We start from the raw sequence: 27047 nt of genomic DNA, 5'->3' as shown, positions 1-27047 counted from the left end.
TGCGTTGTACATGACGGAAGTTTTTGCCCTACTTATTTCGACGTGTTCAACAATTAACATTTTTCAACCACTTTAAAATCGTTACAATTTATTCACCTAACCTTCCTTATACAGATTCTTCCTGCTTCACTGCTACAGTGTACAGAGAGTGGGAGATAAACAGACGCAGCGAAAGACTTTGTACTAAATAGTTGTTATATAATAGAATGTATTTTACTGTAATTTTACACCTACTTCTTTTTTACACATACTAAGGGTGAGTGAATCTGGCGCGCATTGTAAATAATTAAATAAAAAGAAACAAATTCCTATCGATACAGATTTTTGAATCCGGAAATAATCTTAAAATCGATGTAATTCATGGAACTCGTTATATATATCGACACCTGAAATGAAGAAAATTGTATCTGACTTGGTAAAGTTTTTAGGAGAGCGTTTTATAATTTTGTTGAATTTAAAAAGTGACCAAGCGATATTCAATAAAGCCGCATCCGCAATGAAGTAAATTGTTCTACTAATAATTTTTGCGTTCAGTAGTATGAACTTGACCACGTTGTGATATATCAAACGAAAAGCTGTTATTGTTCACGTTACAATTATACAATATATACAAAATACGATTGTTTTAGTTTAAAAATATTGTATGAACAGTTCCAATAATGTAGTATATCAACTTAATGTATATTATAAGTTGCTGTGATGTTGAAATTTCAGTTAAAAAATATATATATTTGTTTGGTATGGTATTTGTTATTATAATGTTAATGTGTTCGAAGATGACCAATATTTATATATAGGTATATCTTATTTTCGTAAACGAAATTACAATTTTTAATGTAGAAATCTGGATTATTTTGAAATACAATTAATAATTTTTTTTTCATCTAAAAATAGTTCTAGTGGTCGTATAAATACGGTTCCCACATTGAAAAATACCTTTTGTCCCTCGGTATTAATGGTGAATATTTTACATATCATTAAACTTCATGTCGATGTCATTGACTTTTTTTTATGTCACTAGGTCGGCAAACAAGCGTACGGGCTCACCTGATGGTAAGCGATTACCGTAGCTTATAGACGCCTGCAACACCAGAAGCATCGCAAGCGCGTTGCCGACCCAATCCCCAATCCCCCCAGGAGCTCTGGTCACCTTACTCACCAACAGGAACACAATACTGCTTGAAAACAGTATTATTTTGCTGTGATCTTCTGTAAGTTTGCGTTGACTCATCACGAAATCTCAAAAACTGTTAAATAAGCATAAATATGAAATTTGGTAGAGAGGTAATTTATAGTTAGTAGACGTTCATTAAGAATTTTGGGCAGAGAGGAGAGAGGACTATGAATTCATAGTTAGCAGAGATTTGAGGCTGGCGAATTTTTTTTTAGAATAATGAGTATTCTGGTATTTCTCTCTCTACCTTTCTTGCTTAAGAACGACACATAAAATATACATAACACAACATACACATGCACAAACATACAACATACATATTATAAAAACTAGTTATTGTAATTGCATAAAAAATTCAAACACATATCATCACAACATATTTCATGTGTGTTATACATAAATTATTTAATAACATGTACTCAAAAAGTTTGTAACGTAAAATATATTTAATCCCTCGAAAATATTCCAAGGTTTGAACTAAACAAAATTTTGTGACTTGTGCATAAAGTTAATGTGTCCAGTTAATTTCGAACGTTCAAATGACCTACGTTAAACCTTCACATTTAACATTACTCCAGTCTTAAGTTTTAAAGTAAACAAGCCAATTCACTGTTTCGTCGTGCTAAGCGTGAAGAAATTAATTTATCTATTAAATAATTACAGGTAACATAGGCCTTTGTATAGTAATAAAATGAGTGTGTACTTATTTTAAAATTTGATAAAAAACCGATTTTTATATGACTATTTACTAAAATTACAATTTTACTGTCATATGATTTAAATGTCGATATATTTACTAACTGGTAAATTTAGCAGTCATAAAACGATTTAGTTTGTAATTGTTAAATATTCAATATCGTTTTTTTCTTAAACAACTAGGTATTATAGATGTGTTATTTATAAAAAGTATTATATACTGTTTGTTTCCATGAAAATAAATAAATACAGTAGGTAAACAAGCGTACGGTTCACCTGACGGTAAGCGTTTGCCATAGCTTATAGAGACCAGCAACACTAGCCCCCCCCCCCACCAAAAACCTGGTCACCTTACTTACGACAGGAATACAATGCTAAGGAACGCAACGCTAAATATTTTTTTACCTGTGATCTTCTGTAAGGTTGAGGTACTTCCCCAGTCGAGGTGTACCACATTTTGAACAGGATATTACTTGCAGTACCCTACTAGTCTTGTGGATTTGTGGACTAGTCCCTTTTTCATTGTTTACATCTCGGCTTCGTGTATTAAAACAATTTCTATGCAAACTCTAAATTTATATGTCTGTAACTTACTACGCAATCTTTAATAGCAATGACAGCCTATGAAAACCCTAATGCACGCTAGTACTTATGTAAGTTCGAACTTGCACGGTTAACTTAAACTGGAAGATATATCACTGTGTCCCTTATACCTCAGACTTTTGCAGAAATAAAAATTTTAATTATCTTACAAATGATTGCAAAAGTTTGTTACAATTTATAAAAATTCTACAATTAGCCACAAGACGCATAATTCAAACAATAATTATCTAGTTACATTTTTGTCCCACTCGTTCACATACCATAGGACATGCTCAATAGACATTGTAATTTAAGAATTTCATTACTTCGTAGGCTTATTTTAATATAATAAATCGTGATTTTGCAATATCTGCTACATTGCTTTTTTATTGTTATTGTCTGACATTTTACTACTACGGTCCTTTAAGTCATGCAATGATCTGTATGCCTTTTTTGTCGTCTGTTTTATTCCTATGCTAAGACATTCTTTAGAAAACAAATATAAAACGATAAAACAAGTTTTACAGTTTCTTAAATTATCTTTCATGCTTATTACGTTATATATGAATATATGTACTTTATAAATTTAATCGAACAATATTTAATTTATAATATTTTAAACATTTTTGAATCTGTGTGTGTGTGGGGTAACACAAAAATAAAATTGTACATATCATAATATTGTATTTATTTATTTATTATATTTTGTTAAAAATATTTGAGGGCATTTATCAATTGGTATTGATTAAAAATATGACCGGGGAGAACTAAGGGCATTGATATATTGTCGTAATGTTCTTTGATCGCTTTTGAACGTAATAAGTGCTTTTAAAATTGATTTAGTAGATTATCTTTGAAGTCAAAGTTTCTAAAATGGTTCAGTTCTCCGCAAAAATCCATTATGCAAAAGTAGAATATTATTTTTTTTTAAATATATTTTTTAATAATTGTATTATTGGTTACCTAAAACACAATTACGCTGGCATATCTAAGTGTAATAATTTTAAATCCTTCCGAGTTTCAATTATCAAACAAATGAAATATTTTACGTAGCATTTGTATCAAATTGTTTATTACAGATAAACGTTATTATGAATGATTATTGTAATATACGAGCCCAACAAAGCATTTTAAAAGAATGTTATTACTTATTATTTACTACTAGCCGACTCGTGCTCACTTCGTTGGGCGTTAATTAATATTTTTGTGCTGCAAATATAATTATATAGTAAATTTATCATCACACTCGCATTTCTTAAACTTGATTAACATATACTATTTTTTTTAACTGATTTTTTTTTCTAATAACAATAAAATATAGCCTATATCACTCCTGAATAGTATAGGTTTTTATTAGTGAAAGAATTTTTATGATCGGTTCAGTATTTGTGAAAATTACCCCCTATAAACAAGGTTAGAAACTTTACCTCATTGTACATTAGTATAGATGATATTTCCGTAGACAAATATTTATTTATTTTATTAATTTTAAGTTTTTTCGGAGTATATGTAGGAGATTACAAGTTATTTTTAATTTTATATAGCATAACTATTAATACTTTTTCTTTAAACGTGTAATAGGAATAAGTACCTATGAGCGATGATGAGTATTGAATACCCCACTAAACATGTGTACCCATATAAAATTGAGGTAAATAGTAGCAGATGACTTCCTATGTATGTATAGGTGGGTTATTTAACAATTTCCTTATTATATTACAATGAATCGCAAATATATATATATAGCCGTCGGTCCCGGTTGTTATCATGTAACCTGATAGCAATCGTTACTCATACTAGGGAACATATCCGCCAACCCGCATTGGAGCAGCGTGGTGGATTAAGCTCTGATCCTTCTCCTACATGGGTAAAGAGGTCTACGCCTAGTAGTGGGATATTACAGGCTGAAGCGTTATATAAGAAATATTTTCTAATTCTCTAAAACTTTTACTAAATATCCTTTCTAATTCTTTATAACGCATTCAGTTTAGCAATAACATGGCTGATAATTTAAGGCTTTATTTAAACATTTTAGAACAGATTTTGTTATAAAATCGTAATTTACTAAATAAATAACATATATCATCTTTTTAGAAAAAAAACTTCACAATTGCTTCACATAAATTATATATCATTTTATATATACATATATAACTAGCGACACGTCCCGGCTTAGCACCGGTGGACATAAGGTTTTTTTTTTTTTATATTTTTACTTTATTTTATTTTGATTTATTTGGAAAACAGACAGTGTACAGAGACTTAGTTTAAAGCTAAAAAAAAGAAAATAAAAATACACCATTTAAAAGTTTTCACATACGGTCGCTACATAAAAAGCTAGAGCTTGTACAGTAAGTAATGGCTAATATAAAACAATTGCATAACGTTCAATTAAACATATTTACAAGTTATATTGAAATTTTACGTTAATCCAATGATTTGTCATCTCAAAACCTAAATTTGAAGCTATTACATAAAAGATTAATAAGTTTATACATATTTGCTAAATAAAGACCAAAGCTTGAGCTTTTTTTAAATGTGTTAATAAGATGTGGGCACCGCTGCAATGCCTGGCTATATCTATTAAGACTTTTTAAATTAGTAATCTATTTTGAATGGAATATACATTTGAACAATTCAAAGAATAATCTACAGGTATTTAAACAATTTTGAATACAAAATAATTAATTTGGATAAGAATTGATAAAAAGGTATGAACAACATGCACAACGCGACAGCGTTTTTTTTTAATTCTATTTCTATGACTTATTAAATTCGTAATATAAATTAAATGGAACAGCCGATTTGAACAATTCAAAAAGTAATCTACATTTATTGAAACAGTCTTGAAAACAATATTGTATGGTCCTGTCTGTGTGAGTGAGAGACGACATGTGAGGGAAGGTTATGAGGGAAACCAAACCCAATGAAAGTCGATCTAACACTAAATTTATTAAGATTATTTTGAGTGTATATATAGAAGTACAGACGTCATTTGACGTCATTCGTAGCAAACAAATATCAATTTCATTAGAAATCTGCATAAGAAAAATAATAATTTCGTAATAAATCAGCTAAATTAAAGAGGTTACTAATTAGCAAAACAATCATATTGCTCAATGTGCGTTAACCCGTACAAATATGATTTATTTGGATAAGGATTTAAACAGAAGCGTTAATGACATGGTCTAATTTTGGTCGGTATCTTTATCAACTTTTAAAATGTAAAAAGTAGTTATTGTAACATAACGATAATAGTTTGATATATAGTATCGCGAATTTATTTGTAGTCATTGATATTTTCTTTAATATTATAGAACATACTTTTGTTCTATCGTCAATAGTTTCCGCAGAGCATGCGACGAAAGATATTTTATGGCATTTATTTTACATCTTGGGTTACTTTACTAAGGTTTTAGTAAGAATCCCTAATCTTTTCCAGCAATAAATATAGCCTATGCTACTCAGGGTGAATATAGCTTTCTAATAATGAAAGAATTTTTAAAATCAACACAGTAGTTTTTGAGTTTATTCATTACAAACATACACACAAAAATACAAAAATACAAATCTTTCCTCTTTATAATATTAGTGTAGACTGATTACTCTACCATCAACAACAAAAAAAAAATTATTATTGCTTTTGTTTTTGTAAATTAATTAATTATTAAAATTATACATATGACGTCTTTAATTTTGAATCAACTTCAACATAATTGACGGCCGGTAATTTTTTAGTTCAATTTCAAATCAACTCACGTATAAATACTTTTTTGTAATTTTTTAAAGTGATAATTATTATACTTATTTAGTGCGAATTGTTCTCACGAGTCTAGTGACTTAAATAATCATAGAAATAAATGCACATAATGAATTCGATTACATAAAAAATAAACTCTTTTCTAATCGTATCTTTTAAGGGTGAAATTTTTAACGACTTACTAAGGTACTAATCACTTATTAAGGTTTTTCTTTGACTACAAAGCCTAAGTTTAGTCCTAAGCCTAATCAAACCTAAGTTTGAGTTCGGGTCTCATATAAATAAACATACCTTATATGTAAATCTACTTAATAAATATGTTCACTTTTATTAATGACGTGACCTCAACTTAGACCTCGATATACCAGTTCGATTGCTCGGAACGCTTAATATAATTTACAGCAGTTTTATTTATTACGTAAAATTAAACTTTTTAATTTGAACCAAATTGGACTGGCTTGTAGATTAAGGTATGACAAAAATATTTATGATATTACAGTAACACATACTTTAGTATTTTTGTGCTTTCCTGATTTCACGTGAAATTGGTGATAAACATCCAACGGGGTTATCATCTATGGCAACCAGAAGTGCTGCAGGAAAATTCCCTGACTGAGAAAAAAAACTTAAAATATAATTTTTTAACATATTAGATTTACCATATCTTTCTGATCCAAAATGAATTATTTAAAACTATTATGTATCACCAAATCAAAGCGTTCAATCAAACATAATCTTTGTGTGTTATATTATCATAGAAGGATCGTAAGGGCTGTAGTCAAACTTTAATTCTGTATTTCCTGTGTGCTAACATTATTAACTACAGGAAATAGGAGCATACCCTCTTTGAGCTATCTCATTTCCTTTTAGTTCAGTAATCAACCGCAAAGAGCTTCAAGCAAACCTTATTAGGATATAAAAATAAATTGTTTTGTTTATGAATTTTCCAACTGATAATAGGTTATCATAAACTTTTGGTTTTAGAATATTTCTATTTGCAACTTGTGAATGTAAAAGTTTTAGACTATTGATTGAAATCAAACAGGCCTAAATAGCAAAACTAACTGCAAAAATGACCTTTGATATCGATACAGTACATTTAAGCTGACTAATTTATCGTTATTAATGATAGTTTAGCAGAAATTTATCGACATGTTATCAGTCACAGTTTTTGTTCATAATTATTTTGCAGTGAGTAATAGCGGTTGACCTTAAACGAATTGTTACATTGCTGTTAGACACACAAACTTACACACTTAGCATGTATAGTCCTTATGCTTTCCTCGCTGTTTCATCATTTTTTATTTTTCTTTTTTTATCTAATAATAATAATAATAATAAATCACATTTTACGTATTTTAAAGGTCAGGAGATCATTTTAGAAAGCACTACTTTACAATTATTTTTTCAATTTACAAATGCTTCCTAATTCTCTTTAAACTAAGTTTAATATTTATTTCCTACTAGCTGTCCGGACAAACTTAGTTCTGCCAAAAGTTCATAGTAAAAATTATTTTTTTTAAATTATTTTTTTCAACTATATAACCTTTCCGCGGGCTTTAAGATATAAATATAAAAAATAGCCGAATTGGTCGAGCCATTCTCGAGTTATGCGCTTAGCGATATTCTCTTTTATTTATATAGATAAAAACGCCTTATATATACAATTGTGGTTATGTGTATCATTATATACAATTGATAGAGAAGTGAGATATAGAGAATGAAATCGAAATCATCAGTTTTGGAAATTACTTCCTGATGTATTTTTTATGTTATTTCGAAATGTTAAAGGAATTAGTGGAATTAATTTTTTAAAAAGAATATTTTTATTAAATTTAGTTACTTAGTTATGGGTATTTCTAGAATATTATCAATTTAGTACATACGACAGTATACAGCATTTGGTTTTAAATTATTATTACAGTGATTGACATAATTATCAAATCAATAAAGCTAAGTACATACTCTAAGCATATGAAGTGTGTAACTTAAGTTAGTTGTATGCTAATAAATTTTGTTTTTACTTAGCTCTTGATCTTCTGTTATTGCTTACCGTACAATATCATGTACCTACAATTGTTTTCAATTTTTTTTCAAGTAACTGATAAAACTTTTGTTTTACTTATTTTATATTATAAACGACTTACTATTCTTATTTTAAATATGACATGAATTTTAATTTGTCTTCAACGAATTTTTGTTCAAATGATTCTTTCATCCGTAAATTCTACAAATCCATAAGTTTTTCATGACTTAAGATATATTAAATTGTTCGTTTCTTTAAATTTGCTTTGTTTAGACATTGACACACCTTCGATCACAATATTACCTTTATTAAAGAGTCGATTAAGGTAATTTTAGACCAATTTCGAACGATTACCGGAACTTAGAGTTTCGTTACCATAAAATAGAATTGCAATTATTACAACGTTATAGTGGCAAAGTTGTGTCAATTCTTATAGTATTTAACCCTTCAATATATTATTTATTAAAATATTCAACAAATAATTATTTATGTAGAGTAATTGGTTTTATAACAAGCCCACCTTAATAATATCTTACTCGAATACATTGAGTTGAGTTATGTATATTGTTAAGTGAAATCACCTTATATTTTGCGTTATTGTTTTTTTATTTAAAAAATATTTATTCTTCCACATGTCTGGACACTTTTTAGGGTTCCGTACATCAAAAGGAAAAAACTGAACCCTTACAGGATCAATTTATTTGTTGTCCGTCTGCCTTTCAAGACTCTTTTTCTCAGGAACGCGAGGAGGCATCAAGCTGAAATTCATATCAAATACTCAAGTCTACTGTCCCTTAGATCTGTGAAAAAATCAAAATTCTAAGTCAACGAAATCAAAAGATGCACCCGTTTATGCTGCAAATTTTCGAAACTCGCAAGGGAATCAAAAACTACCCATGAACTCAGAATCTTGAAATTTGGTACAAAGAAACGTCTTATAGCAACGATATCGGAAGAAATGTGAAAAGCATAAATTTTTATTTACATCGTAGAATAAAAATGTTTTTAGTAATTTTGTTTTTACGGAACCCTCAGTGCGCGAGTTCAACTCGATGCCGATTTTTTTTTACAATCAATCATTAATTATCAAATTAATTTCAGTACTACTGTTAAAACTAATACATTCACTAAATTAAAATTTGGAGATGGCAGTTGGCGCGATTGGCAATGGACCTCGCTATCCGTTCTGGAGTTGTGATTTCATTGATACATAATTCCAAGACAAAATTTAGTCATCTCATTTATATCGAATAAATCTTAACACATTAATTACGTTCCTTATCACAGTCAAACCTCTAGTGCGAATTGCATGGTCCTAGACGTTTCCGGTCACGAACGGTCTCATTTCCGACAGATATCGAAATTTACTGTGACGTAAATATTATTCTATATAGTATTACAGTTAACAATTAAGTCAATATAGAACTATAAGTCTAATTTAATTTGTCAATTGTATGTACATCGTATTTAAGAGTTTACACTCAAAGTTTAGTCTGAAATCAATAACTATTTTTTGTTAGATGTTTATCGAATGATATAACGAATCGAATGATAAAATCTTCGATATCTCCTCCGAGTATTATTAAAGGATAATAAAATCAAAAACAACGTTCACGTAGGAAAATAGATAAAAGAATTAATGAATTGTAAAACAAATTTGACAATTGTAAACAAGTTGACATCTATCAAAAAATATTTTTATAAAATATATAAAACATAAAATGATGGTTGATGATTCTTTTGATATAAAGTTTGTATATGTGTGAATACCTCCCAGAAAATAAAAAAAAAAAAAAAAAATGATGTTATTATTTTTTTAACTATTTATGGTAATAAATAAAAAGATGTGTGTGACAAGTATTAAATATCAACGAAGATGGAAAAAAAAGTTAGTTTTTTTTTTTTTATTTTAACATAATTTGACTTTGTTTCTTTGAATCCGGAGATTATAATACCAGTACATTGATTACTCCTGTAAGTCAGACGACACACAAATTATGCAGAAACTGCAAATGTTTGTCTATATTTTATAATTTATCTTATCATTAGATGAAGCTGCGTGGTACTATTATAAATAGTATTGATTAAATTCTAAATATTTCCTTTTTCCTGATAATATTGATTAATTAATATAAACTAAACTGCGTTCAGCCTACCTGATAGTTACCTAGTACATTATTAGCATTACAACTTTACGAAAAATTGCTAATAAGGCAAATTTTTTCAAATTATTTGTACTATTGTACTATTTTTCGAATTGTTGTTGGCGCAACGGTTACAGAACTGGTTTGTGGCTATTCGCTGGTTGTTGCAGGTTCGATCCCCGTACATGACAAACATTTTTATTGGCCATACAGATGTTTGCCGTAGTGTGGGTCTCCCCACCGTGCCTCGGAGAGCACGTTAAGCCGTCGGTCCCGGTTGTTATCATGTACACGTTAGTAATAGTAGGGAATATATCCGCCAAACCGCATTAGAGCAGCGTTGTGAATTAAGCTCTGATCCTTCTCCTACATGGGGAAAGAGGCCTATGCCTATCAGTGGTATATTTTTATGTTGAATCACTAATGTATCTTATTATATGAGCCTTCAATGTGAACAAACATTTGGATATCTAAAAACACACACAAGGTTAAATATGTAGATGTGTCTATATCGTTTCAAAATAGATGACAATGCAGTTTTAAAAAATTGAGTTGATCTTATTGACCAATATTCTAATATAAAAATATTTAACTGTGATTCATCTCGATTGATTAATAATTAAAAAGCATTATTTTTAATCGATTTCAGAATGGAGTTCGTTCTCAATTCGACTTTATTTTTATGTGTTAACTTAGATCTTTTTTTTTAGATATCAATATTGTTTTTTTTTTTATCGAAAAATGGTGCCTGTCGGTCGGTCCAATTTTAATTTAATCTAGATCTAAAGATCGACAAGTACTTTTTTTTTAATTTTCTCTGGTAATGCATATTAACCTGCCTATCTTTTATCTACATACGTTGTATTACTGGTGTATGTAATTGAAGTCGGTTTTTTTTTAAGTTTGCGAGAACACATAATTACTATAATTAAGTTCACCTGCTTTTTTTTCATCAGTCTGTATTAAACTTTACTTCAGTTTGTGGTATATTTTGAAAATATTTGTTAATGTCGCGGAATTACCTTCTTATTATTTTAGCTAACAGAAATCTACTACGAGTATAGGTAGGTTCCACCATTTAATATTTGTATATAACTATATAGTTTATTTTCAAGTTAATTATAGACTAACTAAGCTATAGAATATGGACGATAGCTTTGCCTATTTTAACCTTAATAGTCCCAATTAGTATCAGTGAATAATTAATGTCTATTTTTACGAATAGCCTAAAATAAATAATCACAATACTCGTTCTGTTACAAGTGTATATTTTACTGACTCTTTATTCTGTTTCAAAGGAGCAATTTGTATAGGCAATGTCAAGGAAAAACCGATTGTTTTCAGAGTTATCTAATGGCTGCGGTACGAAAAAAAAATGTAAAAATAATGAGATAAATTGCAGTAATTTTACAATAGCATGCCTTCCCTTGACCTAATGCTGCGGACGTGAGTTGTTGGAGCACACTTTGTTGTAAAGCCTCATGTAATACTTATTTTTGATATTACATAATGTATAGAAGTTTTATAAAATTATAAAATAAAAACACTAATTGTTTCAAACATTGTTCGCTTGTTTATTTCAAACTTTGTTACGACTTTTTATCAATGGAATCCGATAACAACAAATTTAAAACAATACATTAACATTCTACGAATCGTGTAATGCCATTTTATAGTCCCATCTTCATTCAAAAATAGTATGGTTATGGAATGAATCATTAATATCTTGGAGAGTGTAACTTAGTACGTTTGCATCCATCTTTAAAAATATGCATGATATAAGTACCAAAAAATATCAAACTGTAAAGCTCTAGTACTTTATGCGAAGTCGGTAAAAACACAAACAATTTAATGTAACTTATTAGGTTTAGATCATATTTATCATGCATTTCCTTATTTATTATCTTATCTTGTTCGCGACAACTGGCGCAGAAATGCGGAAAACAGTGAACTGTTTTCCTTCTAGAGCTCACAACCCTGTAAATTAACACGCATAATTAAAAAATACTAGGCCTACAAATGACATAATGAATATGTTTTAAAGGCTTTATCATATTAATTTTACTATGCAAGGCAATAGCGACTAATTTATGATTTCATTAATAACGCCTTTATATAATTATAATTAACGAACACATGACCAGAAGTCGAAGTAATTAGCACGAAAAATTATAGAACATAATATCATTAAGTAACTTTTAGTCCTAATTTAATTTCAAAAGCCGTAATCACACGGGTGTTCATGTGTCGTCTTACTATTACAAATGTAACAAATTTAATTCTGTAAAAGTTAATATTATGTATACATACGTGAATATATTCGTAGCTCGAAATTGTTGTAAATAAAAAATAAATCTAAAAAAAATGTTTTATGTTAAAGAAAGAGAACTTAAGATTAACCAATGTATCCATTATAATATTGTACTCTACCCACTTCAATTCCTTCATCCTTCACTTTCAATAGATCTAAATATTTAAAAGACATACAAATTACACATTTTGTCAAATAATTTACATATCAAAGACAAGACTTACGCAATCATTAATCTTATTAGTTCGCTGACAGTAGGCATTTATATTCGCTATTTGAAATTCACTTGTAGTATCTATTGATAAGTATTATTAAAACTAAATTGTAATGACTACTTGCGACACCGCTATAGGATTCATAAATAAACAAAACTATTATACAAAATCCTAGCGGTGCCCAGAGTATTCACTGACTCGTATTAGATGTATAAATGTCTATAAAACACCCTCGTTATTTTTTCACAACGGCTGTTGTTAGATTGACATCTTCAATCTACACCAGCTTTTTGGATAAACTTTTAGAAAGACAGCTGTAAAAATTATTATAAAATTAGTACGTACTTGTCTTGTGACTTGACGCGATACCCTTGCATACACACTAACTGAAAAATGATTAAAAATAATTATGTTTGCCTCTACAATTATAACCGTAATATAGATGCACCTACGTGTACATCTAATTATATTTTACTAAATATCTCAAATTAATGAAGAGACATTGGTCGTTTATAATAAATATTAGGTATAATGTACAGAGAAAGTATCAAATGAAGATTCTATACCACTTTCAATTCAGAAATTAATATATTTTTATTACTTATAAATATAACATGAATCCTCATTTATTAGACTTTGCTGCACTTATCTAGTTTTTAAAAACCACTACAACATTATTATACTCGTATATTTAGTATAATAACAATCATTTTAAACGTTAAAAGCTTAAAATCTATAATATAAATATGTAGAACATTTAAATGAATAAAGTTGTATTCTATAATAAATTATGATCTAAGCAAGAGATTACTAGTTGATATTCAATAGCTAGGGCCTGAAGTTAGCGCTGATTACGGCTGCGTTTGTATTTCGCAATATCTTCCGCGACACGCAGTCTGTGTACGCCTTAGAACGAGAATACGATAGATATGACATGAGCGTTCTATTTATACATTTATACAATGTGTATACATATACATTATTAATCCTAACCCTGACCCTCCCAATTAACTCGAGCTACCTTATTCACCGTGATCATCTGATGGAACTAAATACGATATTAATTGAAAAGAACAGACATATTTAATTTAAAATAATTACATAAGAGTCCTACTTGGAGTTTGTAACAAACACGATTCGAAATATATACGATCACAAGCATCCAGTCCATAACAAACATCTGTAAGGCCTGGAACATCTTAGAAAAGAAATTAAATTACTTCATTTGTTACTATAGACAGTGTGACCAAATCCGATACTCTTAGTAACCTTTCTGCCGTTGAAACTCCTTCCCCGTCAATTGTCTGAATGAAGAGCATATTAGAGCATAGAGCACCATACCACCGCTGAGCGAAGTACTCTTTCTCCATGTAAGAAAGGATCGGAGTGTAATCTATCACGCTGCTCCACTGTGGGTTTGTGGATTTATTCCTTATGTAAAAGCTTTCAGCCGTCTACAATAACAACAGCTACCAGCGGGGAGATCAACAAAGACAGACATCCAGTCCGGAAACAAATATTTGTACGAATAATTCATTTCGAGCGTTACTTACATTTACTCGCACTTCTACACCAATGGTTGTCTTATTAGAATATAAAAAAAATATGTAAATCTTATCAGAAGCAGTATGATTAGGCAACTCCAATCATCTAAGTAATATACATAATACAATGAAATGAAATAAAAAACAATCGTCAAATATTTGGTTTGCGCGAATGCGAATGCCGGAAAATAGCGAATGCGAATGTGCGAATGTTAATATTCGTACATCACTAGTATGAACATATGTATTATGTTGTATATGTATGTCTATTATAGTGTTATTTTATCACAATAAATTTTACTCGCTAATTGATATCGTTCTAGGTGACACTATACGTCATTCTCTTTGTACACTTCCCTGCCACTTTCACTATACCGTGTCCTATATTCCCAAAGGTTGTCGGGCAGAGATCGTTCTTCCAGCGATAAGACAGCCTTTGTACAGTTTTTAATTTTTAATATGTTATTTTTTTTTTTTGTTGTTGTGTACAATACATATATATATATCATTACAGCCTATATAGTCCACTGCGCTGAAATAGGCCTCCACAAGTGTACGCCAAAAATAACGTGAACGCATGTGTTTTGCCCATAGTCACCACGCTGGGCAGGCGGGTTGGTGACCGCAGTACTGGCTTTGTCGCACCGAAGACGCTGCTGCCCGTCTTCGGCCTGTGTATTTCAAAGCCAGCAGTTAGATGGTTATCCCGCCACCGGTCGGCTTTTTAAGTTCCAAGGTGGTAGCGGAACTGTGTTATCCCTTAGTCGCCTTTTACGACACCCACGGGAAGAGAGGGGGTGGCTATATTCTTTATTACCGTAGCCACACAATACACATATATATATATATATATATATATATATATATATATATATACTAGCAATCCGTCCCAGCTTCGCACGGGTATTTAACAAAATTTTCTTTATTTCCCTTTTTTTTAAATATAATATAGCCCATGTCACTCACGAATAGTGTAGCTTCCCAACAGTGAAAGAATTTTTCAAATCGGTTCAGTAGTTTTAGAGCCTATTCCATGCAAACAAACAATTAAATCTTTCCTCTTTATAATATTAGTAGGTATACCATAGATATATATTAAAATTATTGCATCTTTTTTTTATATCGCAGGGGAACCCATTTACGAGTGATATCCAGGACGCCCGGGTTGGTAGTCCTAGACCGTGTGTCGGCTTCAGCACTTAGGGGTGCAGTACCGACCAAACCCCTGCGGGAGCCTTCAGCCCCTTTCATTAGAGGATTTGCAGGCAACATGATACCTCCAGCGACCTCTAGGGACTATCCGGCTCACCTCTGAATAATCCCGACGACGCCGTGTCTAGCAGGACTGGGTTCCCATCCCGGCCCGACACGAAAACAGGGGCGTTACTGGAGGCGCATTAAGTAGCGCCTCCTACGCACCCCCGTTCGTCGCCTGCGGACGAAGGCCTCGTCGGTGGCCTCCTCTCTCTCAATACTGTCTCGCAGAAGGAGACCATCGCCATCCAGGACTCGTCGTCACCGAGCATCGCGGTGATGATGCTAGGCAGTGACAAGTCCCGAGGATTGTCGTCAGATCGTGACGCAGTGCCGCCCATCTCGGGCACACCTCGAGGGTGTGCTGGGCAGAGTCCACCGCCGCGCCACAATCGTGACATCCAGTCCTCGGCTCCTTTTGGGTCGTCCGACACAAGTATTCACCAAAGCAGCCGTACCCGGTGAGAACTTGCGTCAGACGGAAGGTGAGGGGCTTGCGCTTGCGGCGCATCCACCGCTCAAGGACCAGGCGCAAGGCAGCCGTTACGCGTGTGCCATACGGCTGCTCTGCCAGGTCCTCCCCCACCTCCGCATTAATGCTTCTTGCCCCATCCGGCGCACCCGTAGGATCCCGTCCAACGTGGGGTTCACACCGAAAGCCCTCCTACCCGAGAAAATTATTGCATCTAGAATATTTTCACTAAAAAAGTTTATCGATATTAATTTATAGTAATAATAAAAAGCCAGTAAAATATTATGTCATTTCCGTTATTAACTTAAATCTAAGTAATTTAATATGAAGTAACAATAAAATTCTACTCTCGAATAATCGTTCGTGTTTATAAATCGACTAAAAATTTGCATGGCTAACACAGTGAGGGTTAAAGTCAAGGCTCACGTAACGTCCTGAGTCGTTTCAATGCCGGTGAAAGTCAAGGCCGCATCGACACCATGCGTGATGTAACTAGACAAATTGATTGTTATTCCACGTTCCTGGCACGTTCGGACATTCGCCAAATACAAACGAATTTATTAACTTATTTAACACTTACAAAGACATAACTTATGCACCTGCAACTAGAACGTTAGGCTATATTTTAACCGATTTCAAAAAAGGAGAAGAATATCAATTCGCCTGTATTTTTTTAATGTGTATTAATTTCCAATTGGGTGGACCGATTTCGATGATTCTTTTTTTAATCAATAAGTGGTGATTTTAATGTAATCCTGTTTATATTTGATAGAGGTCTGATGAGCACTTTTTGAGCTATCTCTAATAATACGTATTTACTTGACTATTTTTTAGACAACGGAACATTCAATATCGTGCAGACGTATTAGATAAAAGTTTATATATTTGAATACTTGAAGATGAATATTCGTGCCACTTCATGAACATTCGTGTGTTGACGTGGATTGAAACTTGTTATTCTGTTCACGTATTATTTTGTAATGTGTTAAGGTCTTTTTGATTTGAACTTGGTTTTATTTTACGCCCGTGAATTTGCTGCACTGATTGCGGTTTGTCGACGTTTCAAATATAAAATTTAATACGACTCTGATTTTATTATTCGTTATGTAACTTTTTAATGGTTGGTACTAAATAATTAAGTACCTACTTATTTTATATATATATATATATATATATATATATATATATATACATTGAATGTTCAGGTCAAAGATATTTATTCTCATAAGAATTAACAATTCACTTATATGAAAAATACATTAGAAAGAATACATTTTTAAATAGCTATAAGTTTACAATAATTCTAGTCGAGCGTGTCGGTAATATACAATAGTTTATAATACGATATCGTAACAATAAGCATAAAAGTGGGTAGGAACGCATTACATCGATGGTAAGACGGTTCACTATGCAGAAAAAAAAGTAACAAAAATGACAAGCGACGAAACACAAACAAATACATAGATCTTCAAATGTTTAACTAGATGCGACCAGGTGAAATTCTAAATAAGAAACAATAGTTATTTATATAATTTTAATATTATATAATTAAGGTTTTTATTTATTAATTACTTTACTTTTTATTGAGATTTTGTAACCTATTTCCTAGTTATTATAACGTTATTACTTTGATCTATTAAATATATGTTTATAAATAATATTAAATTGACGTGTTTTTTTATAAATATTTTTTTTGCGGTAATTTTTTTTATTTTGACATTTTGTAGATATATTTTTTAATGTATAAATTACTTGTTTTTTTATTGTTTTTTAACCTATTTCCTAATTTTTTTTCACGTTATTACTTCTACTTATTAGTTTAGAAAAGGATTTTTGTTTATAGTTGTGATAATTTTTTTTTATTTTTTTTTTGAGATTTTGTAAATATTTTTTTAGTAAACTTCAGAATGCTTTTAGCTTCTTTGATAACTGTGGGCATTTTATTATATATTTATACACTTTCATATGTAATGTTCCTTTTCCCGTAATTTGTTCTCGCTGAGCGTAGAACTGTCATTGGAAACTTCTCAACATTTTTGTTTGTATATTTTTATTTTTTGTAAAAGTTAAAGTGCTACATACGTCTTAATTATACGTCTTAATACGTATTACTTAATATTATAATTTTTCTTATAAGTATGCAAGAATAGTATTTGTATGATTGTTCAATGCTAAGTATTTTCGTATCTTTATATATTTTAGTTGAAGGTGTTAAGAAATCGTAAAGAAATAGTTTTTTAACCAGTTTGTTTTGAGCGACATGAAAAGTGTTAAGATTAGTTTTAGCAGCTGAGTAGCGTAAAGTAGCGTACTTTTAGTGGTAGACAGTAAACAATTCCTCGTAGTGCTCCAGTAAGTGATGTTAACTTTGATTTTACTTTTTACTTTTTTAATGTAAACTCAAATAATACTTTTACAAATATTTTGGCTTCAAAATTATAATCATTAAGTTCAAATACGTAATCTATATCTTGCCATTTCCATTTACTTATACTATGAAAGTACCTTATGTATTTCAATAGCAATTCTTATTATTTATAAAATGGCATAGCAGTTAGCTTCTTTTTGAAAGTCTGCATTTCTATTTATATCTTGTATTAATGACTTACGTTTATTGCAATAATTCAAAATATAATTGCATTTGATAAATCTTCGTTATTTTTCAAACTGAATCTATAATGTATGGACACTCCTGATTCCGCAGTTAAACTATTTAAACAGTTTTGCGGGACCCTTGTTAGATCTGCTTGTTACATCATATTTACACTCTATTATTACCTTTTTGCTGTATCATGACTAATTCACTGTATCAAATATACATTATAGAGGTTCTTTTTGATGTTTAGTGTCTGTATGAACCTCAATAATACAGAAAGTTTTCAAGCAAAATATTGTTCTAATTACTTTACATGCTGTTATTAGTGTTACTTTTTTCTTTCTAAAATATTTTTTATTTTTAATATTTTGTATAATTTTTTTAAGCGAAAGGTGTTTAATATTGCATACCTACTACTCGTAATCATTTTATTTTATTTATTTATTCTAGTGTGTCTTAGTGTTAAATAAATAATTAAGTAACTCCTAGCGTGCTTATCTTGTTGTGTTAATGGTTAATTTATCCTGTTAGTGGTTAGTTAGTTTACCCTGTGTGGTTACGGCAATAAAGAATATAGCCACCCTCTCTCTTCCCGTGGGTGTCGTAAGAGAACAACACAGTCCCAACTTAACCGTAACCTTGGAACTTATAAAACCGACCGATGGCGGGATAACCATCCAACCGCTGGCTTTGAAATACACAGGTTGAAGGTAGCAGCGCTTCAGTGCGACAAAGCCAGCCCTGCGGTCACCAGCCGGCCTGCCCAGCGTGGTGACTATGGGCAAAACACATGAGTACGCGCCATAATATCTGTCGAGAACTTGTGGAGACCTATGTCCAGCAGTGGACTGTGATAGGCTGAAGTGATGATGATGATGAATAGTTATTTAAATATTAATCAATTGTCTGACAAATACAATTTTAAACAGACACAGTTTAAGCAATTAAGTTCATTAGTCAAGTTTATTAAATCAAATCGATGGCGATTTTCTTTTTTGTTCGATTTTGTATCAATCGAAACAATTACATTATCTTAGATCTATTCAATTTTTTTCCACTTTTTAAATTGTAAACGTGATTGTAATTATCAATTAGGCGACTCAAAATTATTTTTAGTACACAACTGAAACTGAGCAAAAAAGTGTATTGAAAAAATTTCCTTTGTCAAAAAAAATTTGCTTTAGAATACACGACTGAAGTAAAACTTTATTTATTTATTTACACTTCGCACACTAATACAAGGTTTTAATAGCATAACAAATGAAATATAAAAATAAAATTTGCATCAGCTGCAACAGGCGGCCTTATCGCTAATACAGCGATCTCTTCCAGGCAACCTTTGAACTTTTTTAGCTCCTACAGTAATATACGAAACGTAACTCTCTCTCTCTTTTTATCACTAACTTAGGTATAACTCCCTCTCAACTTCCGGTCACCATACCCGATCACATATAATGGCTACACCGATGCCTATATCAGCTGTAGTAGATAACAGCTGAGATTTACTAAGTCACCGACTCCACATTTATCAAAATTATTTCAGAAGTATATAATATTATCTATATATGTATATAGTGTTATCTATTTATATTTAAGTTAGGATAGAAATAAGATGTGACCAATCATAACTGAATCAACCATTCTCCTACATGAATAAAAAGACCTCTACCCAGCATGGGATGTCACAGTTTGAATCAATTGAATCATATTGAAAACAATCATTTGATTTACAGATGATTGTTCTCAAATTTCATTATATTTTCAATACTTTAATTGCATCGCACGCCTAATTACACGACCGGTACAAAATCAGATCGCAATCGACAATCTGAAAAGTAGCCTTGTCCGCTTTGAGTCAGAGCAAACGGATCAAGGCAACTGCTTGTGCAGAAACTACACGGCATCCGTCATCACGATACTTGGTGAAATAAATGCGACTTAGATTAAATAGATGTGATATTAGTTTTAGTAGATTACGAAAACCTCTATGGACAGTAGATTAACGACAGTAGACTACTGTCTATGACAATAGACTATGAGCAATATTTATTGAAGTAAAACTTCTTTGCGTACATTTGACGTGGCGAGTATGATGATGAATGCGTGACGAGAGCATTACGAAAAGTGTAATCGGGCGAGGCGATCAGAAGTTGAGAAGGTGATATAAGTTAGATGGACAAAGTGAAACAGATACTTCTTAAGCTGAATCGAAGAGACTTTTTGGAACGAAGTTCCTTACGGCAGGCTAGACATTCGGCTGGGCGACCGAACTGAAAAAAATGTGATACTAAAACCATAACAAAAATATATAACGGAAGTGACGTAACGACTGTATAATATGACGTTTGTAAAACTAAAATATTACTAGTAAACTTTTTTTTTAATTATTTAAGTAATTTTATACTGTCGACAAAAATAAATAAAGACATGTTTTTTATTTCACTTAATAGTTTGAATTATTATTATTATTTTGTTTGATTTATTTTATTTTACGGTATTTGTCATTTTCTAAAATACTAAATTTCCTAAATACTTTTATGTACTTTATCAAAATCCAATCAACAAAATTTAAAAAAAAATCAAGAACTAGAAAATACCTATATATAAAATTCAAATTTTGTTTTTCAAATTCTGTTGCTTCTATACTATCCGAAGGAACTTCGTTCCTACCTGGTGTCCCATGACACCACATAATTTTTTTGATAAAATGATATAAATCATGCAAACTTTGAGAATTACAAGCTATATAAATATTCACTGCCTTCGCTTATGTTTCGCGTTTGTCGCTTCTATTGAAATATATATTCCTTTTTGATTGGAAGACCTGTAGTAAAAATATGTCCTCGTGTATTAACAATAGATATATTTTTTATAGAATAGATCAATGCTCGGTTTCGACTATATTTGTAGTTACTGCACTGCTTCTATCACACACATCGCAAGGTTTCTTCATTCAAAATCAAATCAACAATTACTATATAATAGTTAATAAGGAAAATAAATTACGCTGAGAACAATTGGTAAATATATTTAAAAAATAAACCGACTGCAAAAAAAAAAACTTAGAACAGAACTAAAAAAAACCTACTGTATTTTTTTTTTTTTTTGAGATAATTCCTCGCCTTATTGACTCCACTGGTGACAAGAGGACTTGGCACAATTGCACGCGGACATGATTTGTACCAAAACTATCTGTAAATATTTAGTTCTTAAGTTGTGAATTATAAATACGTATAATTATATATTTAGCAGTCGGGGGACGCCGTGGTAGTATGCGAAAGCGATCCCATGGCGTTCCCACTAAGGTGCCGGCGGAAAAAAGATGTGGGTTTTAGTAGATAGTCTGGCATTGCACCTCACGCCGGAAGTTCCACACTCCCGTCACATTTGGGTGGCGGGGTTAGTGCGTAAATGCATTTCCCCATCTATAAAAAAAGGTATTTAGCAGTAGATATGGTGAATCAGTTGATATGAGGTAATACATAATAAAAACATAATCGTTCGTGGCAGTTATATCAAAACTCAATGTTATATATCCCAATACAATTTTTATCAATTAAACAGATAAATGAAGGTCTTTCTCGTTCGGATCATTTTCTTTTATCATGCATAAAAATGAAAATTAAAATCAATTATTAGTTTATTCAATTACCTTCAAACGTAGTTTTGAGTCGTCATTTTACCTACCAAAATTATATTGGATTTAATTATTCTTAATATCATCATATAAATATTACGCGTCACGTTGTTTTTCCGCGATGGATTCCTAAACTACTTAACCGATTTTAATCAAATTCGCACACTGTGTGCAATTTGATCTAACTTGAAATATAGGCTATAGATTATTTTGATATGTGTAATTATTATATATAAGAAAATTAATAAGGCGTTACGAAGTTCGCCAGGTCACCTAGTTAATTATTATTGTTAAAAGTGAAGCTACCACCGATTCGGAATAGGGTCTTGTAATCTTGTTAAGGGTGAAGTTAATACATTAGTTCGCTGTTATTTCGCTAGGTGGCATTAGTTGTCTTTTACATCGCGCCAACGTTTCGTTCAGAGCATATTATGTATATGCTACCTTGATTATCACCTCTACGGATGTACCTACCATCGTGTTTAATTGTTAAGTTACAAAGCTATTTAACTATTTTTGAAAACGGGTTCGGTTCGCGAACCCATCTAAGTTAAAAATATAAGCGCTCCGCATAGCGCCTCCTCCACTCCGACAACGCTCTAAGCCGAGGTGCGATCTCGCTATACCCTTAGGACGAACGTCCCCCGTCCCGACTAGAAAAAAGGTCAGGCTCAACCAGATCATGTATCTGGACCGGATCAGGATACAATGAGGCATGCCGGATCCGGCAAGCTCTATCAGGACCAGGTCTGGTCCAGACAAGGATAGCCTGATGTAAAATATAATCAAGTAGGGTAAGGCATTTTGGATCAGGACCCGGTCTGGTCCAGATCAGGATAGCCTGATGTAAAATATAATCAAGTATGGTAAGGCATACTGGATCAGGACCCGGTCCGGTCCAGATCAGGATAGCCTGATGTAAAATATAATCAAGTATAGTAAGGCATACTGGATCAGGACCCGGTCCGTTCCAGATCAGAATAGCCTGAAAGAAATTACGCGAACTGAGCCTGAATCGCGCTATTAAAGTTTTTAAGCGCACTTACTATATATACAGTTATTAGGACAGTCTAGCACGGAGTCCATTTCTACACAGTGGAGCAGTCGTAAGTAATACGAAATAGTTAATTAGTAGTTAAATATTAGAAGTTAAGAAATAAAATTTAATTAATAATAATTAATTAATAACATAAAAATAAATAAAAATAATTAATATCTAAAGTAAAAACATAAATAAATAATACATTGGAAAAAATAAACGGAAATAAATATCATAATAATTATGTTAAGTAACATTTATAATATCGTCGTTTTTTTTTTTTTTGTTAAACATTTTTTTCAAGAATATACATTCGTGTTTTTTAAAAGGACCGGACCGAACCGGCTGATCAGGATAAGATGAGATTTCCTGATCTGGACCTGATCAGGATGAGATAAGATTTTCTGATCGGGTCCAGACCAATCATCTGCGTTACATGCCTTATCTAATCCTGATCAGGCATGCCTGGTCCGGTCCTTCTCAGGAAGTCGAAAAAATTTCTACTCGGGGTGTCCTCCAAAAGGGCTCACATCTTCCTTCGCGGCCGATATCTATAGTACCCGGCTCCTCTCACCGGTGACGCTGTAAAGGTCAGCAGGGCAACAGTCATTTCGAAAAAAATTACCTGTTTGAGTATAACACATACAGCAGAAACATAATATTTATTTGTGCATCGTATCGTTAATCCTAGAGATTAACGTATAGACCCATATAACCCTTATATTGAAAGATACTAAATTGAAAAATTTTAGAGTTTCGTCTATCGCCTATGTATTTGATATTAAGTAAAACTTTTTTACGCACGCTTGACTTGGCGAGTAAGCTGGTGAATGCGTGTGATATATATATATATATATATAATCTGAATATATATATATATATATATATATATATATATAATCTGAATCATGGAAACGGCTCCAACGATTTTCAAGAAATTTAGAATGCAGGGGATTTCGGGGGAGATAAATAAATCTAGCTAGGATTCATTTTTAGAAAATTGTTGTTGCTGTTGTGCCTGTTTGTAGGAAATGAAAAAATGTCTACAATATCGCACAACAATATACAATATACGAAGGTAAATTTCGCATTTGTCAATAAAGTTGTAAAAGCTCAGGTGGGAAATCTGCCGGTCGGGATCAATCGAGAAGACCATGGTTCAAATTTATTTAAATAACCAGTTCATATTTTATTATTATGTCGGTAAAATCGGAAAATATTATTCATATTTTAACAATATGTAATTCGTATTTAAATATGGTTTCCAAAAAACACGATTTAATAAAAATTCCGAGCTAAGCTCGGTCACCCACAAATCCTATTCTACCAAGTCCACTCATCTCTATTATTTATGCACCTAATATATGTTTAATAAACGGGATTGTAATCAAATTAACACGTTTATAACATGAATAATTTTTTAAACCAAATCTGTCGTGTTCAATACTCACTGTAGCCAATCTCCTATTGCATCATTTTAATTAATGAATATGGGCCATATACACAAAGCATTCATGGTCTAATTAATAACCTGTAATCTATATAATATTATAAAGCTGAAGAGTTTGTTTGTTTGTTTGAACTCGCTAATCTCAGGAGCTACCGGTCCGATTTGAAAAATTATTTTAGTGTTAGATAGCCCATTTATCGAAGAAGGCTATATGCAATAGGTATATCATTACACTGAGACCATTAGGAGCGGAGCGCCAATGAAGAATGTTTCAAAATCGGGTTTTTTTTTTTTTTTTTTGAGAGCTTCCGCTGCGTGCGCTACGTAAACTGTTAAACTTTCGCAAAAATCATGTACGACAGAATTGTTCCCCTTTAAAAGTTTCACTCGGACGATATCGCGCGCAGAAGCTAGTGTAAAAATAAAGGGCAAAACACATGAGTTTGCGCTGTAATGTTTGGTGCAAACTTGTGGAGGCCTACGTCCACCAGTGGACTGCGATAGGCTGAAGTGATGATGATGATGATGAATGTAAACGTAGATCTTCTGTGAGTAAAACATCTTACTTGCTTTAACAATAAAAAGTATTTATTATATTTAGTTAATTAAGTTTTATGAAAATGTAAAACTGTACTTTTCGAGTTATATCTAATAATGCGTATTTACTTGACTATTTTTTCGTCCACCTACGTTGTATCATTTTTCGATGTAATTGAACTCCGTTTTTTTTTTGCGAGCAAATAAAATTGTAGGAAAGATACTACGGAAAGCTACATTTTAATTTTGGAAAAGCGTTCATATCATCACCGAGATCATAATACCGCGATATTTGTAATTTATTTCTTCATAACATTTTGAACGATCATTGGTAAGCGGTTGCGGTCAATCACTGTAAAACGGAATCGTCGAAGAGAGATGAGAATAGACATCCATAAATTATGTAATACAAACTTTATACCACACATGTCACAAAATAGTTGTTAGTAAAACAAACAAAATGATTTTAGCCGACTTCAAAAAAGGAGTTGATTCTCAATTCAACTGTATTTTTTATATGTTACCTCATAACTTTTTACTCGGTAGACTGATCTTGTTATGCTTGTCATCTGGTCCCATCTAAATTTATTTGAAATCTGACAAGAACTTTGAGTTATCCCTAATAACGTTTACATAATAACATATAGTAAATATTAAAGCTTAGAAAAATACTCGACATATGATACTTTGTAGAAAACTAAAACAAGGTCGTGGCTGCTTATACGCCAGTGTAATTTAAAATCCCTCCTCTCTGGCAAGTCAACAAGTAGTTAATTCATTGTCAAGAGCGTGATCGTGAGGTGAGCTTGAGTTCCGCAGGACGAGGGCGTTATTGGAGCGAGGTTTCACATAAGAAATGGATTCATGCGCATACTGATTAAGATTCGGGCTGAGGCCTCGAATTAGATCTACTCGATTCATAATTTGTTTTTCATTAATCTAAAATAATTTACATCCTCAATAAATCAGTGTTCGTATGTGTTGTTACACGGTATAAAAACTTTAACACTTTTTGAAAAAAATTAGAATATTGTTTCCTAAGGTAATTTTTCTGTGTCTGTATTATATAAGTATATAATATGTGTCGGAGACAGTCGTTAATTCAGAACAAAAAAAGAAACTTTGGCGAGGCGTCCTGAGGCTGGCAACACTATCGGGAGGCTGGTAGCACTATCGCCTAAACGGTCAAGCGGAGAAGACAAGATGTAAACGCTTGGCACGATCGAGAATTGAAAATCATACAGGATCATTGCCAACAGCGACAACGCAGCAGTCAAGATCTAACAAGAAATATTTACGACTTTATTATTTCCAGCAATATTACCTACTCGTAACTTTACGGCTGAGGGCACAATAACAACTACATACTAATAAAGTATTAGGAAATTTATAATTATACTTTGCTATAATCTCAAACCATTTACTTTTATAATCAATTAAATCATTAATTATAAAACCGTGATGATTAAAATAATGATGCCAAGGTTGTTTTCAGTAACGCAATTCAAACCCTTCTTCTTTAATTCAAGTTTATGTTTGTTACATTTATCATATGATGGTCGATGTCGAATCATACAGTGTTTACAAAAATATATTTTTTTTATAAATAT

General features: G+C 31.6%; 1 long non-coding RNA gene across 1 annotated transcript; it reads left to right on the top strand.

Moving 5' to 3' along the window:
* Positions 1-638: 638 nt before the first annotated feature.
* LOC123668993 lies at positions 639-18336 on the top strand. Its single transcript, XR_006745656.1, has 3 exons — positions 639-713; positions 17048-17053; positions 18324-18336. It is a non-coding gene; the product is annotated as an uncharacterized LOC123668993 (long non-coding RNA).
* The last annotated feature ends 8711 nt before the right edge of the window (positions 18337-27047 follow it).

This window comes from Melitaea cinxia, chromosome Z, assembly GCF_905220565.1.
Source record: "Melitaea cinxia chromosome Z, ilMelCinx1.1, whole genome shotgun sequence".
In the NCBI taxonomy this organism is placed as follows: domain Eukaryota; kingdom Metazoa; phylum Arthropoda; class Insecta; order Lepidoptera; family Nymphalidae; genus Melitaea; species Melitaea cinxia.
The sequence above is the reverse complement of the archived record's forward strand: the minus strand, read 5'-3'. Positions and strand labels throughout refer to the sequence as shown.